The sequence below is a fragment of the Globicephala melas genome, chromosome 18 (assembly GCF_963455315.2).
Source record: "Globicephala melas chromosome 18, mGloMel1.2, whole genome shotgun sequence".
Taxonomy (NCBI): domain Eukaryota; kingdom Metazoa; phylum Chordata; class Mammalia; order Artiodactyla; family Delphinidae; genus Globicephala; species Globicephala melas.
Window position 1 is genome coordinate 78,044,466 of NC_083331.1, and position 14,440 is coordinate 78,058,905.

At 59.6% G+C, this 14,440-nt stretch overlaps 1 protein-coding gene across 2 annotated transcripts in view; it reads left to right on the top strand.

Moving 5' to 3' along the window:
• The first annotated feature begins 11,561 nt into the window (after window positions 1–11,561).
• The window catches only part of MCF2L (MCF.2 cell line derived transforming sequence like), a 117,002-nt gene continuing 114,123 nt past the window's right edge, over window positions 11,562–14,440 (top strand). Inside the window, exon 1 of one of the 2 annotated variants that reach the window (XM_030856704.2) lies at window positions 11,562–11,698. The gene's annotated coding sequence lies outside the window, so the exon portion shown is untranslated. The remainder of the gene's footprint in view (window positions 11,699–14,440) is intronic. The other variant, XM_060288211.2, reaches the window with a different exon arrangement.

The following is a 14,440-nucleotide window of genomic DNA, read 5'->3' on the forward strand; positions in this document are numbered from 1 at the left end:
TTAAATTTCTGCAGAATTTATTTTGTATGCTACTGTTTTTAACTTTTATTTCTGTAGATAAAGTGTATCTTCATAATACGAATTATGATTGGACTTTTCTGCAGATTATCTAAGCCGGAGACCTGAATCTGCTTGCAATAAAGAAGAAGAAAGGTCTGGATTAGTTTCTTTACAAATTAAAAAGATCATAGAAGTTGGTCTTAACTTTCTGCTAAGAGGAGCTGCCGGGTGAACACTCTCAAAGGGAGTGTCTCTGTTTGGGATGAAGTGGACGGCACTGTGGGAGCTGGTGCCCTGGGAACGTGTGGGACCGGGTGCCTCACCGAGGCCGAGGGGCGCAGAACAGGAAGCTCAGTGTGGGATTTCCTAGCGCTGGGATCCTGCCCATCCCCCTCCAGCTGCTCCCTGACCCTCCGCCTGAGACCCCTCTCCATCTGGATTCCTCCCCTTTCCCTCCAGGCTCTCCTCCCCACTCTTGTCCAGGCCCCGGGTCCCACAGGCTCGTGGGCAGTCGGACGGAGGGCGGGTTCTGTGCGCCCAGCACCGCCATGCTCGGGTTCCTGGCCCCCCAGCCCTGGCCTCCCCAGCCCCTGGCCGCTGCTCCCACCAGCACCAAGCTCCCTGTCTCCTCTGAAAGCTTCAACCTCAGAAAACTCCACACGTCCTCGCACCAGGTCTCATTCCTGGGATTAGGGGACCAGGGTGGAGCCAGGTCGAGGGTCCTGAGAAAGGGCCTCCCTGGGCTGGGGCAGGACTGCCCCTTCAGGGCCGACTGGCTCCCTGGGAGGGACCGGCTCAGGCCTCTGGCTTCACCGGGCACAGTTCTAAACTGGGGGCTTTTTTCCCGGCTCCCAAACACCATGGAACAAGCACACAGCCGGGGCGAGTAACTCACCCTGAGTGGGTGACCTTGGCTGTCAGACCAAACGCCAGCAGCCAACACAGCCACAGACGCGACAGGAAGCAGATGCTGCAGGTGAGTCGGAGTCCCGGGGCTGCTGGTTGCTGTGGTCCGGTGTCCACACCTGCCTCAGGTGACCCAAACGTGTGACCACGCTAACCTCGGCAGCTGGGAGGAGCGAGCGAGGGCACCCTCGCCTGAGGCTCTGCGGTGTGAACAGCCAGGCTGCGCGCCTGTGTTCCCGTGAACACAGCCCTTTATTCTACTGGGTCGTATCCCAGCTTGATCAACACCCATGTTATTAAGCATCCTCTCTCATGGAAAAATCTTAGAAACACATAATTTCTCAATTCCTTTCTTGCACTAAGGGGATACCACTAAAACCGTATCATCGTATTAACTTCCCCACAGCAAATGCTCACCCCTTTGTACATTTTTATTATTCAGGCCGTTCGAATAATTCAGGAGCATTTAATTAGCCATCTTCTAATTCCTCATCGAGGTGCATCAGTCCTAATCGAGCCTGACGGAGGCCCAGCAGAAATCGAGAGATGCAGCATCTTTAATCGGATGAAGAATTTCTTACTCAAGACATCAAACCCCACAGCTAGTGGACAGGTGTCACGTCTAAAGGTGATCTTGAGTCAGCGCTTGACACCCAGAGAAATTTACCCTTAATGCCCCACACAGCACATTCTTCAAGGCCCCCGTGTCTTCGTTACATCGTGTTGTGTGCTCCACTGACCCATCTGCAAGGCATGAGAACTCATAACACCCCAGAAACCATGAGAAGGGCTGTGCCTTGTACCTGAGGGGCCTACGACAGACCCTGTCCCAATTTATTTGTTAAAACTTTAATGAGAAATATGGATTACTAGCTGTATTACTTATTAAGAGTATGTATTATCCTTTAAAATTAGTTATACAGGGACTTCCCTAGTGGCTCAGTTGTTAAGAATCCGCCTGCCAATGCAGGGGACACGGGTTCGAGCCCTGGTCCGGGAAGATCCCACATACCGCGGAGCCACTAAGCCTGTGCGCCACAACTACTGAGCCTGCGCACCGCAACGAAGAGTAGCCCCCGCTCGCCGCAACTAGAGAAAGACCGCACGCAGCAACGAAGACCCAATGCAGCCGAAAGTAAATAAATGAATTTCAAAGAATAGTTACACAACATCATAATTTGAAAAAGTTCACTCATCAGTGCTCTTATTCACTTGGTTTTTACAAGATCCAAAGAGAGAGAGGGGGTTGTAAAATAATCAAATTTCCTCTGAGACTCAGATAGTTTCAGTACCTTTAGAATTTTAAAAAGACCTACTGTAAAGTCTCAAAATATAAGCCAAGTATCAAAATAAACATGTGCTTTAATTAGCTAAGACTTTGTCTTGTTTATGAATGATTACAGTTCCCAAATCCTTAGAAACTAGTTGAGCAGAAAATATATGTGTTGTTAGGGACGTGAAGGCTAAAACACAGACCAGTGACGCTGAATGTGTGAAACCTGAAGACTGGCTATTGCTGTAGCACTTGTAGGTCGTCTTACAATAGTTAAGAGGAGGTCATTCCATGGGGACAGCACAGTGTGAAAGAATCACCGGGCAGCACAGTAAAGCCACTTGGAAGAAAATGTGTCTCCCGTTCCCTGGGGCTGTGGTGGCCCACGGCTCAAACACAGGAACTGACTGTCCCTCAGTCCCCAAAGCAGAAGTCTGAGATCAGGCTGGCTCCCTCGGGGCTGGGAGGGAGGGTCTGCCCCTGGGGCTCCTGGAGACCCTGTCCCTGCCTCCATCAGGCAGGCGTTCCCCTGTGCCTGTCTGTATCCCAACGTCCCATCTTCATAAGGATGTCCGTCACATTGGGTTAGGGGCCCACGCTGATGACCTTATTTTACATTAGTTGTGTCTGTAAAGACCTTATTTCCAAATAAGGTCACATTCTAAAGTGCCAGGGGTTAGGATCTCAACATACCTTTCTGGGGAGACACAATTCAACCCATCAGTCTGTTTGGGGGATCCGTGGCAGGGCACTCGGGGCGACCATGGAGGCTGTACCCTTGGGATGCGCGTGGGGAGGGAGCAGCGGGGGGGGGGGGGGGTTGAGGGCAGAGCTCAGCTGCCTCCCCTCACCCGGGGCTGCTAACTCACTGCGGCCTCCACGTCGTCCACCTTGGGGTGCAAGCCCATGACCACCGTGGGCCCAGCGGGTCCTGGGGGTCCTGCCCACACCGCGCCGGTGTTCACAGCCCGACTGATTCGTCCCACGGGAGCCGCCCAGAGCAGCAGCCAGCACGGGGCCTGGGGCCTGCCCGCCCCGCCGGGCCGCAGCAGAGCCAGGGCCCCGGGCCTGAGGCGCCTCAGCTCAGGAGGAGCGGGGTGGAGGGAGGGTCGGGGCCAGGATGCTGCCGACTGGGGGCCCGCTGGTCCTCCCCGCGGTTGGGGCCCCGACGCCCTAGCGATGGGGTAGGCAGCCCCCCAGCCCCCAGAGGGATGGCCCCTCAGGGCTCCTCGGGACTGCAGAGGACCGGGTCCCGTACCTGGCCTCCCGCGTGTCCCAGGGGACCCCAGGCTTCCGGAGAGCGGGGCGGTTCTCCCCGCTCGGGTGTTATTACTGCCTTTAACACAAACTTCTCTGTGGGAGCAACGCTTTCCACAAAGGATTTAATCTCAAGCGGCAAAGTTCCAAACTCCCCGAGCGGCCATCAGCAGTGACCGAGCGGGGACGCCGTCCCAGGACGGCCCTCACACCTGCCGGGCGCCCGCACGCCCGAGCTGCGCAGGGTCCAGGCCGCGAGCCCCGCCTCCGGGGAGCCCACGGGGCTGCCTGCCCGGGGGCCCTGCTCTGGCTCACCCTGGGGGCCGACACCGCGGGAGCGGAGGCTCCTCAGGCGAGCTGTTCCTTAAGCTCAGCTCCTCGGGGGCTCTTTCTAGAACTCCATTTGTGATGCTAATTTCCTTGTGCTTCCCCGGGGCCTCGGGGCCTGGAAAGCCGGGAGAGTCGGCACAAAGGGCTCACTAGGCCCCAAAGGCCGCCGCCAGCAGGGCGCCCGCCGGGCTTTTGTTCTGGGGCTTCGCTCCCCCTGAGTTACGGCGACTTTAATGAGCCCTGACTACTTCTAAGAGCACAGGGGTCTTGGGGCGTTGTCCCCCGTGTCCTGTGTCCTCCCCATGTCACTCACCACATCCCGAGGCAGAAAGCCTTCACGGGGAAGGAAAGGGGCCCCGGACTCACTGGCCTGTTTCCGGGTGCGGGCGACTGAGAAGGGGACCCAGGACCCTTCGTGGGACGCCCGCCTTGGGGCAGCTGGGCTTCAGGTCGGAGTCCGTGCTGCCCGGCCGTGGGATCTGAGCCTGCAGATACCCTGACCGGGGTCGAGCGGGTCAGCGACTGCTTCCCCTCGTTTCCGCACCAGCGGTGCTGTCTGTTCGCACGTCTCTGTAGAGAACCCCTCCCGGGCGTGCTCGCCGCCAGGCTGCCTCTCTTTGGACTTTCACGCCTCCGGTAAGTGATACTCAAACAGCCTCTGGGAGGGCATCCCCGTGACCCAAGCCCTCGGTGTGTCATGGGAAAGAGGGACGTGGCCTTAGTTCAGGACCCCACGCTGGCACACCTGACTGGTCTCCAGGCCCTTTGAGAAGAGGCACCTGTTTCCAACCCTGGCAGGTTCTTAGGGGCGTTTCCAGTGGACCCCTCCACTCCACTTCTGTGGAGGAAACCATCCAGCTGGGGGAGTTCCCTGCCTTTACCGTCCTGTCCCCTCAGGCCACCCTCCTTCTGCAGCGGCCGCCGCTGCGCCCGTGAAGGAGCTGGTGTCCTGTCCACCCAGGAGCCCTGCCCTCCCCCGCACCCATCCCGTAGGGGGAGAGCCTGCCCGCCCAGCCCGGCGCCCCAGCCTCCGCCTGGGCTCCGGGACGCCGGGGAAGTGCACGCGGACTTGCAAGGCGATGCTGCGTGGCCGCGGGAACCGCACTTTGAGGGGAAAGCCCTTCAGAGGCGCCGCCCCGCCTCCCCAGGGGCGCCCTAGAGCCTTTGGGGTCCATGTTGGCCACCTTCGTGGCAGAAGCCCGCGCTCCTGTTACTCACATTTCCCACCGTGACCCACGAAATGCAGACGTTTTAAAGCCCCAACTAAAATAACGTTTATACCCAGGTCAACATTTGGGATGCTTCAGTCCTTCTGTGCACCTCGATTTTCTGAGTTCTACTCGGGCACTTGTGTGTGCCCTGAACTCTGGAAGACCCAAGAGAGAAAAGGCGGGCGCCTTCCTGTTCCTTGCAAACGCTGCCGCAGGGTCGGGGAACCCCGCGGCCGGCTCATCCAGAACCACTTCCTGCCCTGGGATCCGCAAACCCAGAGCCCGGTCCGAGCAGGTCGCGGGCGACGCCCATCTCGACCCATGGGCAGCGGCACCTGCCCCACGCAGGCCGACTGGGGCGCGTGGGGCGAGCGTGCGAACACGCGGGGGGAGGGGCGGGGCGGGGCTCGGAGGCTCCTCCCCCTCCTCCCCTCCCCGCGTCCTCCCGGCCCCGCCCACTCGGCTCCGCGCTGTCCCCTCCCCCACCGCTCCCTTTACTCCAGACCCGCCTCCCTCCTCCTTCCCCTGCCCCCCGCCACTCTCGTGGCGCCGCCTGACCGGCCCTCCACCCCACCGCCCTCCTGCCCTCCCTCCCCTCCCCTCTCCCCTCTCCCCTCTCCCCTCCCCCAGGCCGAGGGGGAGCGGCCTCAGCGCGGGCACCTGCGGGTGGAGGCCTCGGACACGGGGAGGACGGGCCCACGGCCGCGCAGGTGTGTGGGGCTGGAGAAGGGGGGAGTGGGGCCGGGGAAGGGAAGGAGGGAGGGAGGGAGGGCGCTCGGTCAGCTCCCGGAGGCTCCGCTCGCCTCCCGCCCCCGCCCCCGCCCAGCGTGCGACCCCTGAGAGCCCTGGGGACTCCGGGCGGGGCCGGAGCGCGGGCTGTACGCGCACAGACGCCCCGCCCCACTGCCGGGGCCGGGGTCCCGCAAGCCCAGGCAGGTGTCACTCCCAGGCCTTCTCCTGCAGGGTTCCCTCCGCGGAGGAGCCGACCTCCAGGCTCTGCAGACCCCCAGCAGGTGCCGGGACAGGTGTGCTAGGGGCGGCTGGGGCGTGGGTACCCCCCGACTCTGCCCTTCCTGGCCGGGCAGCGGGAGTGGCGTGGCCCCAGCCTGGCTGTTTTGCGTTTCAGCCGGGCCGCGGAAGAGTAGGCTCTGCAGTTTAGAAATAATGCCGTTTGCGCTTTCAACTCCAGAGACCATTGCTGCCAGTTTTTCAAAACCACACTTTGTTGCTTTTCTGTAGCGCTAGACACTTAAATAAGAGCCGGGCGGGAGCTGGTCCTGAAGGAGACTTTCTTCTGGAGCAGGTGCAGCCTCTTAACTTCACTGAAAGCGTCCCCATCCGGGGCCACGTGGCTCACCCTGCCCCTAATGGACCGCCTGCGAGCCCTGCACGGGGAAGGGGTTAAGGTGACCCTGAGGCACAGGCAGGATGTGTGGGGTGGCCGTGGGAGGCCCCAGGATGTGTGACCGCTGGGAGGGGCAGAGCCAAGCCGCAGAAATAGAAGTGCGTCCCCCAGGGGCTGCTGGTGCTGGAGTGTCTGCCGAGGGCCCCAGGCCGGCAGGGGACCCCGCTGGGCAGGTAGGTGAGGGGTGCGGGCCCTGGGGAAGGAGCCCTTGCGCTGGAGGGTCTTCTAATATGCAAATCATCGGTGAAATGACTGGCCCAAAGCTGGTTTGGGGACCTGAGTTCTGAGCTCTGCTCCAGCCTCCTGGGACCCACTGCAGCAGGAGAGGCCACCACCACGGGGTCGGAGGGAGTCCTGCCCTGCGGTCCTGCGGGGGGCAGCCAGGCAGGCGCTCTCTCTGCGGTGAGTCAACCCGGTAGGGGTAGGAAGAGAGAGTTTTCAGCTCTATTTTAGGACCCCCGCCTCCTGGGGCAGGGGCACCCTCCCAGGTCCTGGCCTCACAGTCTGGGCAGGCGCTAGTGCAGCTGTGGTCGGGAACACCCAAGCCTCTGTGGCCTCAGCCCCGCCCCGTGTGATGCCTCCCCTGGCAGCCAGGACTGTTGTGTGAAAGGCTGTGACTGGAGAGCTGAAGGCCTTATGCGCCGGAAGCCTGGTTACAACCCTCCTGGCCACAGCTTCAGGCAGACCCTTTCCAGAGTGGTCTTCGCACAAGAGACCCTCGGAACAAGAGGAGGGCGGCAGCCTAACTTGTCAAGGTGATCGGATTTGCGGAGCTCGGCGACAGAGGACTTCTGTGCTTGAAATGCAGCTTGAAATCCCGTCTTTCTCCTGAATTTGAGTGTCTTCACTCCCCCCCCCCGCACCCCGCTGTCACTGCTGGGCTTCTGTTGAACTCAGGTCCTCAGGTCAGCGGTCACTGTAATCAGCGGTCCAAGGTCAGCTTTCCACGAGACCCTCTTTCTGAGTTTGGGGCTCCGTTGTGAAAACTGGACATTTATCTGGGAGGCAGCATCCTGGTGACTAGAAGTAAAGTACAGCCACTTGGAAAGAAGAGCCTTCGGCCCATAGGCATTTAAGTACCTTTTGAAAACAGCGAAAAACCTGAAGTTGAAAGGAAGGTTACTGGAGTACTTGTGTGATGGAAATAAACTGGCCTGGAATGTTACAGATTCGGATTCGTAGCATCTGGCCACCAGCTTAGTTGATGTGGTGCTATTTTAAGAGGCTCTGGGAGAAGAAGTTAGAAGTGTAACAGTAACAGTGACGGGAAGGTGACGTTCTGTTGTTCTGTTCTACGTAGTAAAGCTCAGCCTCTTGTTCTCAAGTTCACTCATTCCACCCTCATCTGAGCCCAGGAGGGCCTGGGTGAAGCTCTTACCTGACAGACGAGAGACGCTAGGCTGACCGCAAGCACACACCCTGAACCTGGCCGAGGGCGTGCAGGGCTGCGTGTGGAGTCTTCATGCTGGCGGAGCCAGCCCGTAGCACCCTCGCCTTGGGGACGGCTGCATCCTGTGTCCTCTGGGCCTCCCCACGTAGAAGGCTGGGGACTTCCAGCCCACGATGGGGTTCTGGACACTCCGTGTCTACCGAGAAACTCGTGGACATCTGGAGCCGGACACTTCACTTTGTGGTCAGGGGCCCCTCCAGAAGCACCCCCTCAAGCATCAGGACAGCCCCGGTCACAGCCCCAGGATCCCCAGGAAAGCTGGCGTCCCCGGAACCTCCCAGCATCTCTCTGGAGCCCACAGGACCAGTCCCTCCACAGCTCCACGGAGTTGAGCAGGGAGCCGTCCAGGGTCCGTCTGCAGAGCCTGCGCCAGGGTGGGTAACCTTTGGGACGTGTCAGGTGAAGTGTGGGTGTCAGTCACCGCTGGGGGCATTCCGTCCAATCTGTTGAGAAAGTGAAGAACTTTATTCAAATTACCGAGTGGAAACAAAGACAAAATCTGAACAGATCAAATAGGAAGGTACTGGTGTGGACGCCAGAGTGGAGCTGGAAGGGCTGGACATCTTCACAGACTTCCTCCTCCTCCCTTGTCTGTGTCTCATTCCGAGTTCAGGGCTGGAGATGGGGCACAGTGGGCCCGACTCCCGCGGGGAAGGCTCTGCTCTTGTCCCACAAAACGGGCCTAGGGGGCAGGGAGGGTGCGGCGGGGCGGAGTGGAGATTTCCCCTCCCTGAGGGTTGCCCGTCCCAGGCACCGAGTTGGACAGCCCCTACCTCCCTTCCTGGTGCCCTAGACGGCGCGGTGGGTGTGAGCGCCGCGGAGCCCCACTGCTCCATGGCTGTGGTCCCCGAACAAACCCTCTTCCGGGCCACGAGCTCCCTGGGGTGGGGCTGCCCTGTGTCTGCGCCCTCAGCGCCCAGGGGGATGAAGCAGGTGAGCAGGGAAAGCCGGCTGAGCAGGTGGCAAGCCAGGGAAGCCCCTGGGGTGGATGCCCCACCGTGCTTGGCCGCGTCTAGCCTCCGGTGGCCGAGTTCTCGTCTGTGTGCAGGACACCTGGAGCTCGGAGGCCAAGACCAGGCGTGAGCCCTTGTCATCTCTGTCCTAACTGCTTGTCAGGGCTTTTTCAGTGGGAAACAGGACATCGAAAGGCACCGACAGGGTCTGGTGCTGTGGTTACGCAAGGCTTGAGATTTTTAAAGTGAACAGAGGAGAACGACAGCCCATGTGGGCCTAATGTCTGGGTTTGTCCTCTGCGCCCTTGGACCGTGGGAAGCACAGGGCTGGAGAAACCGCCCTGTCTCCTGGCCTGTCTCTGTTTCAGCACCTCTGCGATGCTGCTGTCCGTGCAGCTGGAGAAGTAAATTCCCAGTGGAAGGCAGAAGCCCCACCCTTCCTGGGCCCCTGGCACCAGCAGCCTCGGGGCTGGAGGCTGACCGCAGGGAGGGGGGCAGCCCTGGACGGTGTCCTGTGGAAGCGGGATGCTCACCCGTCCTCTAGCCGGGTCAGGCGAAGGGCACGTTTCTTCTGTTTCTCAGAACAAGCTCATTAAAAGCAAACTTTGGGGGCTTCCCTATTGGCGCAGTGGTTGAGAGTCCGCCTGCCGATGCAGGGGACACGGGTTCGTGCCCCGGTCCGGGAAGATCCCACAGGCCGCGGAGCGGCTGGGCCCGTGAGCCGTGGCCGCTGAGCCTGCGCGTCCGGAGCCTGTGCTCCGCAACGGGAGAGGCCACAGCAGCGAGAGGTCCGCGTACCGGAAAAAAAAAAAGAAAAAAAGCAAACCTTGGCTCTTGCACTTGTGTCTTGAGCCTGAGCAGCCGCTGATACTTCCAGCAGCGCCTTGTTGGGTTGGGGGAGGGGCTTTCTTTCCCGGAGTGGGCGGGGGGGAGGGGGGACATCACGGCCACTGGCGGCAAACGTGAGGCAGACACACCGGCCTTTTCTGTTCCTTCTGGAGGCTTGAAATCACAATCGGCCTGCTCGTGTCGGAAATTCTCTGAGAAGAATTTAAAAAAAAAGAGGACAAAAGAGGGTTTGGGGTTTTGTTTTATTTTTAGCTAGGGAAATTTCTCTTCCTACTTTTAAGGTCAAAACTAGACTGAAGCCACCAGAAGCCTAGTCCCGGGTCTGACCGTGCTTGGCGTCTGGGTATGTGCGTGCGCTCGGCCCAGCGTCTCTCGTCTGTCTTCACCCTCCCGAGCACCTGCCTGGCCTGGGTTTCTTGGGGAGACGCAGCAGGACCCAAGGACCAGGGCCGAGGGCTGAGGTCCTGCTGGAGGAGACGGTGTGGGTTGTGGCTCCCTTGTCTCTTGTCACCAGGAAGGTCCCTCATCATAGGGTCACGCAAATGGGTTTAATAAAACGTTACAGGGATCTGAAGACATGCCTGGAAAAGTGACACGAAGACTCGTGTGGGTAACGGATAAAACAGACAAGGTACTGACTGAAGGCAGTGTTGATAAAGACAAAGGGACGTGCCTTTGGGAGCCCAGTGGCATTGTAGGTTTTGGTGGGAAGAGGAGGGGACGGGAGGAAACGCCACCTGTCCTTGTTAGTATGGGGTTGGTGGAGCCCCAGAGGGTTTGGGACCTGAACTGTGTGTCCCCTGCCCCATGGCAGCCCCTTCCCCCCTGGAATGATGGTCGAGCTGTGGTTCTCATGTAGGCGGCCCATTGGAGCCCCTCCCTGGGACCGCTGGCAGTGGTGGGCTTGTGCACGGTGCTGGGCGTGGGCTGGCATCGCGCGGCCAGGTGGCCAGGGAGGGGCTTCAGGGAGGGGCACGAAGGGGGAGATGTGGGAACAGGAGGGTCATCCAGAGTAGCTGGGCGGCCTTTCCCGTGTGTCCAGGTGGCCTCCTCCCCGGGCTAACAAGGGTTTGCCCGTGGGGTGCGGCTGGAAGCAGGACAAGGCACCTGAGTGGAGAAAGCATCTGAGCAGCTGCCATGGGACCCCCAAGCAGAACGTATCCAGGCTGAATGATTTACATCTGTGTGCTTAAGGGAGGGGCCCAGCCAGGTACTAAGCCAATGAGCCATAAACATGCCAGAAACCTGAGTACAGAAAGCAGTCGTCTGTGATCACCTGCTGGCGGTGCCCATCTACCCAGCAGGTGATTTCACACGGCTTCTGTTTGAAATATAGTCACTAGCTGTCTCTTTAAATCCAAGATTGCCTCCCAAAGACTTGGTCTGAGTTTCTTAACCACATTTTCACTGGAGGAGTAAGACTCGAATGTTTGTCCTGGCACTCGGATGGCATTCTTTACCTGGAGGGCTGGAGGTGTTTCCAGCGCAGGGGGCAGTGGCTCTGAACGTTTGCCAGTTCAGTGGATTCGACTGTGACATTGAAACCAGGAGAACCAGGGGCTTTTTTATCCTTGAAACGAGAGCCCAAATGCCAAGGGGAAAATCTAGGTTTTTCTTTTCCTTAAGCAGCGGAAGTAAGTAATGTTTTTGCTTGGGCCACGCGTTATTCCATTTCGGCGTTATGAAAGAACGCTGCTGCTTTAACTGCACGTTGACACAGTAGAAATTCACTGGAGAAGAATGACTTGAATTCTAAGTAACCTGCATCCATTTCAGAATAAACACTGCTGCAGGCTGTGTCTGGTGATTTGGGTTTTGTTCAAAGAAACACGGCTGATGTCTTTGGCTGCGTGAGCTGCGTTTCCTTTTAAAACCGTTTTTCGCTCTGCAGACTCATGTTCGGCTGTTGGAGGTTCGTCCTGTGCAAGGAGACTGGAGGTGACAGTGGTCCTCCCGCGCGAGGGCCCAGTGAGGCCAAAGAGGAAGAAAGTGACCCTCGGGTCGATGTGTCTGACGTCATCAGGCTCGTTCAAAACCAGCCGGGGGGGACGCCCACACCCGCAGGTAGGGCCCCCTTACACCTTTGGGTCCTGATCGTGCCTCTGGTCCTCCCGGGGGGACCGCCGTGTTTTAGATCTGGGGGAACAGTGCGGCGGGGGCGGGCCCAGGCTGGGTCCCGGGGCTGCCCCTGCCCTCGTGTGGGTGAGATGTCACCCTGCACGTTTGCCCGTTTGGCATCCTGGCGGTCGACCCGCTGAGGCTGGCTCCGGTGGGACCACGGGACGCACCTGTCTGGGCTTCAGACGGAGCACGGTGCTCCCCCAGGGCACGGTTCCCCATCTTCGCTTCAGCTGAGGACCACGCACGCCGTTGTTTGGATTTGGGGTCTTGTCAGACTGAGGTGGTGCCGGGCTTGCACTGGTCACCACAGCCGTGGCCCAGGCCCGTGGGACACACTGGGCGGTGCCCACCCGCCCTCGTCGGAGCTCGGCCTGACCCCCGGTCCAGGCCCGGGCCACGTTTCTTCCTGCTCCTGGCCGTCCCGAGCCCTCTCCCCACACCTCTTAGTGGAGGGACGTCGCTCCTGTTCTTACTTTGACCTGTGTTTAGTCATTTGTTGCCATTCCTTCCCAAACTGACTCCCAAAGTAGTTTTTGCTGGACGAGGGACGCGCGCGCACGGCCACCCGAGGCCCGGTGGTAACCTGCTGGTGAGCGCGCTGGCCTGGGCCGTACGTCCCCCTGGGGCTGGGCCAGGGCCAAAAGCCAGAGACTCATCCGGGGACTTGGGTAACGGTTCTTCCGGCTCTGCCGCTGGAGCTTCCTCGGCCCCAGGCTGGTCCCGTGGCGGCTTGGACGGCTGGGGCTCAGGGCAGTGCTGCCGTCCCGAGACTGCGCTGAGTCCCCGGGTCGCCGGCTCACGGCTGTGTCCTGGGCTCCGTCCTGCTGCGGGCGTATGGGGTATGAAGTCTGCTTGTGTCAGAACTTAAGTCTTTGAAATCAGTTGTTAGATTTTTATTGTGGTAAAACGTACATAACATGAAATTGGCCACTTCAACTACTTTTAAGTGTGCGGTTCAGTGGCATCGAGTACATTCACACTGTTGTGCAGCCGTCACCGCTGTCCGTCTCTGAACTTTCTCATCTTCCCAAACTGAAGCTCTGTCCCCGTGAAACGCTCCCTGCCCTCCCCTCCCCCAGCGTGGGCCCCACTGTCCACTTTCTGTCTCCGTGAATCTGACTCCTTCAAAGACCTCGTGTCCATGGAGTCAGACAGCGTCTGTCTCCTTGTGGCTTATTCCAGCCAGCGCGGGGTCCTGGAGGCCCCTCTGTGCTGTGTCCCGGGTCGGGGCTTCACTCCTCAGAGCTGTGGCCTGTTCCCTCGTGGGGATGGGCCACACTGTTTATCCACTGTCTGCTGAGACACTCGGGTGGCTTCCATCTTTTGGCCGCTGTGAACAGCATTGCCGTGAACAAGGTACACGGATGTCTGCCCGAGGCCCTGCTTCCCCTTCTTTGGGTGCATCCCCAGAAGTGGGATTGCGGGTCATGAAAGCGTTCGCCGGTTTTGAAACCAGAAGGGAAGCTGGTTTCCTCCTGTCGAACTGGGTGACGGTGAGGTGAAGGGCTGATCTGTCTGGCCCAACTCCCAGACTCCACATCAGCAGACACTCGTCCTGGAGAAGGTCAGGGGGGCTGGGCCGGGCCAGACTCCGCATCAGCAGACACTCGTCCTGGAGAAGGTCGGGGGGGCTGGGCCGGGCTGCGTGAGCACCGGTGAGCTCGATGTGGCAAGGGGGCCTTCCCGCTCCCGCCTCCCCGTCCACACAAGGCCTTCGTGTCCACACGCAGGTCCCCGCGACCTCCTGCTGCCGCCCGTGCCTCGGAACCGGTGGGTGGTGGGTCTCCCTGGCTGCGCACGCGCCGCGTACAGAGGACGGTGGGCCCACAGCCGCGGCCGGCGCGGCCCCGTTCCTCACAAGCAGGCTGCGGGGCACGAGGATGCATTTGTCTGGAAATGTTTGCTCGTGTTTCCAAATGCCTACTGTCATCGTAGAGCCTGAGTTTCGGGGCAGGAAGGGGAGCTGAGAACGCGTGGCAGTTTCCCCGCCACAGCAGCGGCGAAGGGGCAGGACCCCAGCACCATCGCCGCTCACGTTTCCTTTTTAGAAAGTTCTGTCTGTCCCGATTGGCTAATAGTGTCTTTAGTGATGCCAGATGCCACCTCCAATATTCGTTGAATTGTGAAGTTGCTGTTGTTTGGGTCAGAAACCTTAGCATGTCGGTAATTGCTGGCCGCTGAACCCAACACCTTAGTGCGTCTACGGTGTGAGATCCTTCAGGATTCTGGGGAGGGGGCTCCTGAGGAGGGGGTCGGAGGAGACTCGGGGAGGGGCCCTGGGCCATGCACATTTCTGGGGAGGGAGGTTTGCAGAAACAATTCGCTTGGGCTGAAAATGCATTTCAGAAAAGGGGAAAACGACCACAGGAAAGTGATGCTTGGAGAGAAATTGGCTTCCTGTCTGTCCCCAGTGTTTCTGGTCTGGGTGGTGGTTGCAGTTTAAGGAGAACGAGTGACTTTCCATGATCGCGGCCCTCTCGGGGGTCGAGCTGTGCAGAATTGGGTGGACGTCGCGCTCGCGGTTTCCTGGTTCGTGTCTCCCGAAGCTCATTCTGTCTCTCGGGACCGTCCGTCCTTTCCTGGGAGCCTCGTGGTGTTGCTGACCCTCCCGACCGAGCCAAGAGCACCGGCCCGGTCAGTCTGTTCTTCGTGGTTTTGTGTGTCTCGAGGGGGACGTTCTCAAAA